Source organism: Haliaeetus leucocephalus, unplaced genomic scaffold, assembly GCF_000737465.1.
Source record: "Haliaeetus leucocephalus isolate CR32 unplaced genomic scaffold, Haliaeetus_leucocephalus-4.0 Scaffold228, whole genome shotgun sequence".
Taxonomy (NCBI): Eukaryota; Metazoa; Chordata; class Aves; order Accipitriformes; family Accipitridae; genus Haliaeetus; species Haliaeetus leucocephalus.
Window position 1 is genome coordinate 1,986,756 of NW_010972664.1, and position 4,880 is coordinate 1,991,635.

Here is a 4,880-nt window from a genome sequence, read left to right on the forward strand (position 1 = left end):
ATATCCTCCTCCTTGTGCTCTAGGCTGCACTTTGCAGCACCTTGTCACCAAACGGTTGTACAAGCAGTTTTCCTGTCACCCCCGGAGTTTCTGCGGTATCGTTTTCCCTGCTTCCACACAGGACACCTGAGCACAAGGCAGATGATGTGCTCCAGACATCAGCACAAATCCAAGCCAAGACACAATTCAGCCCCACTAACCCAGGCTGCCAGTGGCTGGGGAGAATTCAGCCAATCTCACAGCTGCTGTTGAGCTGTTGGTCTTGCAACACCTACCCAAAATGGCACTTTGGTGAAGCAGGAAGAGAAACTCTCGTACCAGACCAGTAAGTGCCAAACCTGCTCTGTCTCACCAATAAAAGGTCTCTGCTTTTTTTTTTTTTTTCCACACCACAGCAAGCTGTATCAGCATGCAGACCAACTGAAATTCAAGTAGAGAAGTGGGAGAGAGACCTGTGAAAATCTCATTTCTCTTCCAGACTGTTTTTCCTGGACATCTACTGGGTTATGTTACACTGTTATCGCTGCAACTGTATTCATGAAAGGGGAAATAGTAATTTCATTGTTAACCTCAAAATTATTTCATGAGGGTTCAGTGAAATAGGTATGTTAGTGGCAATTAAATAAACTGTAATGAAAAATGAAGCACTGTTTTCATTACTTATGCCTTTACCAGAATTTGGATAACGATTGCAAAAGGTTAATACGCTTTATATGAATCTGCAGGTATCTGTCAAACACCAAAAGCAGTCTGGGGAAGCAACACTGCATGGCAGAGACATCTGCTGGAAACTTCTCACACTTGTCTCACGCCTCGTGGTTCAGCTCTCTGGGGCTACAAATCCTCGGAGCAGCCCCATGCTGCCCCTGCTGCCTCAGACTGGGGAGCGGGTTTCTGGCTAATGAAGAATTCAGCTCACACCTGCCTGGCGATGGCCAGTCAGCCACTCAACAGGAGCCAGAAATCTTTAAGCTATACGCTGGAATTTAAATGGAAACTTTTGCATCTAAATTGAAGGTTATACCTCTCTTCCAGCTGCCTGACATTGAACTGTCTGTCAGAGGAAGACCAGGCATTGGTGAAATCCTTCCCTTTCCCAACCGTATACTGCAGGAGAAGATCAATGTTTTAATTAGGGAAAGGAACTTTCAGTGAAGTTCTCTGTGATTTTGACGATGTGATTACACTAATGCTAAGAACCTACTTTTACCCAAGTTAAAAACTGAAAATGAGGTGTCAGATTTTAGCATGTAAATAAATTGCCTCCCTTCTCACAGAGACATTGACTACACTTTCCACCTAAGAAGTGGATCCAAATCCCTCTCCCTTTTCCTCCTTCACAGTGGGAAAACACAGTTTGATTATAGCGTGTTGCTGGGATCATACCGTGTTTTGACTATACCCTGGCACCCTGCGTTTCAGTTTTGGACACCGGCTTGAAAATGATTGAGAGGGTACAGAAAGCACTCATTGAGTCCACCCTAGAAAGAGGAAGCCCCGTTTTGTACAACAGCAGAAAAGAGGATGCTTTGCAAATTCAATTCCCTTTTCTCCACGTGCGAGGATGCAGCTGATGCAAAGCATCCTACAAATGAAAATGAGCTGTATTTGATTCCACGCACACTGAATACTTGAACTGTGTTTAGCACATCACAGTCTACAGTTTGAGCAATACTCCCCAGTGTAGCAGCTTTTTTCCTGCAGACACCAGTTTGCATCTGATGGGAGACCGTTTTAAAAACCAGCCTCTGCTCTTACATTGTAAGAACAGCTCTCTCCCTCAAGCTACTTGCAGACAAAAACATGTTTACCTCCACCTATCAAAGCACCGAGGGAAAACAACAGCCCCTTGAAGGAAATTAATCCCAAAACCCTTTTGAAATGTTATAAACAGCTTACTACCAGAGTGAATAGATGCACTAATAAGGATAAACAAGCACTTGGCCTAGACCCTCGGAGGCAGTTAGCTGCACGCCCATCTTCCACTCAAGTCAGCAGGAAGGTGAGTATTGAGGGCCCGGTGGGTGGTCGCCAAGGGCTGGTCAACACTGCACTGCCAGCACAGCCCAGGTATCCAAACCAGCAAAGATACCAGAAGCTGTTCAGCCCTAGTAGCCCATGTCACCCCAGCACCTCACCTACCCTCATTCAGCTACAACCAGTGAAGCTTTATCACAGTGGGGAGCGTTTTAAAAGCAGTTCTATGGGTCTGAACTTGCAATGCCCACCCACAGGTAAGGATGTTCAACACAGCAGTACGTGTCTTGCCTGCCATTACAGGGAAGTGTCTAAAGTATGTCGTTTCAGGAAAACGCAACCTGCCTTCCAGTGTCTGCCCCTAACCATGTCTACATATTCCCCATGAGGTGGTCCATAGGGCAGGGGCTACCCATGGCTTTCCCCTCCCAGCCAGACAAGCCTCTCCCTCTATTGACCAATGAATATTTAATTATCCCATGCAAAATCAAGCAATTTTTTTCCAGAAACACTGAATCTTCCCTTCTGCTCCTGAACAACCTGCTCCTGGGTGTAGCACCCCCTCAGATAAAAGAAAAAAAATGAAAACGGGTCCCACGCCCCTGGACAAGAGCTCTGCAATTAGGTAGAAGACGCTGATCCAGAAGATGCTCTGGTAATGCCCAAAAAGCCAAGGGCAAGCTCACTAGCATTAGTTCTGCCAATTTTGCAGATGCAAGAGAAGTTGGGCATCTCTGTGCAGAGTCCAGGAGTACCCATAAGCGGGTCCTGATAGTTCATGAAGAAGGTGTGGGGGAAAAAATTAGGCACTTCTGGACTTCATCCAAGCATGGGTGCTGATTGCCTTCAAGGGACTACAGAGTACGTAGCACAGATCCAGCCTTCAAACCACACAAAAGCCAAAAACAGCTACAGGGAAGAAGGTGGCTTCTGGCAGATTTTCTGGCATGATACACCTTTGCTGCAGGGCAGAAAGCCTGCTGAGATGCTTTCCTTGACTTGACTCCCAAGGCAGGTGGCCTGTGCTGTGCAATTCTGCAGGGAACAGCCAGGCCTCTGGGGAGTCAAGAGTCAGGTGGGGAGGCCTTGACTGATACACTGAATTCATTAGGCAGCTTTGTTTTGAAGAAATAGAATGGAAGCTCTATAGGAAAGGGCATTTGAATTCTGTCCTTCAGCTGGTACATTATCAAGTGATCCCAATGTCTGTTTCAGAGTTTTAACCTCCAGGATGAAAAGCAGAGCCTGGCCTATGCTTTAAGAAAGGATAAAACCTCTGAAATGAGGCTTTGTATCAGTATTTTAAAAAAACATCCCTACGTATCTGCATTCCATAGTGTGACATTTCAGATGCTGCCTATGTATTAAGGCATCTGGTTGCTATCAAACATGAAAATTATGAGCAAACCCCAGTTTAATCATATGTCCTGTTTTCATCTTTTTATTCTGCTCACCATCCACTGACAGTTGCATAAAATGCAAAGTGCCTGCGCTTGAGTTACACAAGTGAATACTGTAAACAATTACTACAAGTTCCCCGGCCCTGCCCTTAACTTAAGAATGACCACAATTACAATGGTGCCACTTCAAGAAACATGACTAAGTATTGAACTCTGATGTATGGAAAAGAAATTAGATATGTAGTTTGAAAACAGTCAGATCATGAGTCATTAAGAAGGCTGAATGGCTTAACCTCTTCTTCTTCCCTTACCAAAGAGTTTCCACCTTCTCACACAGAGAATGACCCACATTCCTACGTTAACAATAAATGGAGAATGCATCCACTTTTGGCTATTAAGTGGTGCTGCTTTTTGCATAAAGCAGCAGCTTAGAAGCAGCAAGAACTCCTGGGAATTACTTTTGGGTTATGTGTCTTCCCATCACTTAGAAGAAAGAGAGGTGCTAGAGATGGTAACTGCAGTAGAACTTAGCCTAACTTTTCTTCCACTATGCTATCTGCTACTAGCTATTCATTTATGAGTATTGTCTATTAAAAAACATCTAACTTAAACTGCATTAAGGAAACCCCAGGTTCTCACATTCGATTACTGCCTGAAACTGAAACCTGATCAGCAGGAACCTGAAAATCCGTTACTCCTTACGAGAGCAGAGCTTAGCAGAGGGACAGCTGACAAGAAGCAAACCCACACCGTACTTCACGTTGCACTTTTTGGATTAATTACTACTTCCGCTCCTCCAGGATGCATTTGAGGGGCCGGTTTCATCTGCATTCTCCTTACTTGGCTAAATGTCACATGGGCAAGAAGGAAGCCTGCCCTCACTATTGACAGGAAGAGGTCAAAGCTGCCATGGCTATCTCACTGTTGAACCACGGCATCCCACGAACGCTGTTGTGTTGCAAAAACGGACCAGAGGACCGCGGGGAGAGGTGACATGTTTTTAAAAGGGAAAGCGCAGCCTCAGCGCAGGAGGCCCTGGTGCTCTCTGCGGGGGTGGCATGACAGGGCAGACGAAAACGCCGGTACTCCGCCTCAGCCGAACGCCTCGGCTCAGAGCCCCGACGGCCTCGGTCTGCCGCCAGGACGGGCACCGGGAGGACGGATCAGGCCCCTGGGCCGGGAGTTTCCTCGGCCCCGCTCAAGCCCGCCTCACCGCGGCGCCCGGCGCTTTCCCACGAAGCCGCGGCCGCAGCAGCACCCCCGCTCCGCGGCAGCCGGACCCATCGCCCTGCCGCCCGCCTCCACCCCGGGGCCGACAGGGCAGCCACCCGCCTCCCCGGGCGAACGGCTCCGAAGCACGAACGCCAGTGACCACAACAGGCGGAGGAGTCACGGTGGCCGCTCTTTTTAAAGGCCCGACAGTTTTAACGGCTGCTGAGCTGGCGGCGCCACAGCCGCGGTCTCTGACGCCTCACGCCGGCAGCAGGCCGCCCGGCGGACGGG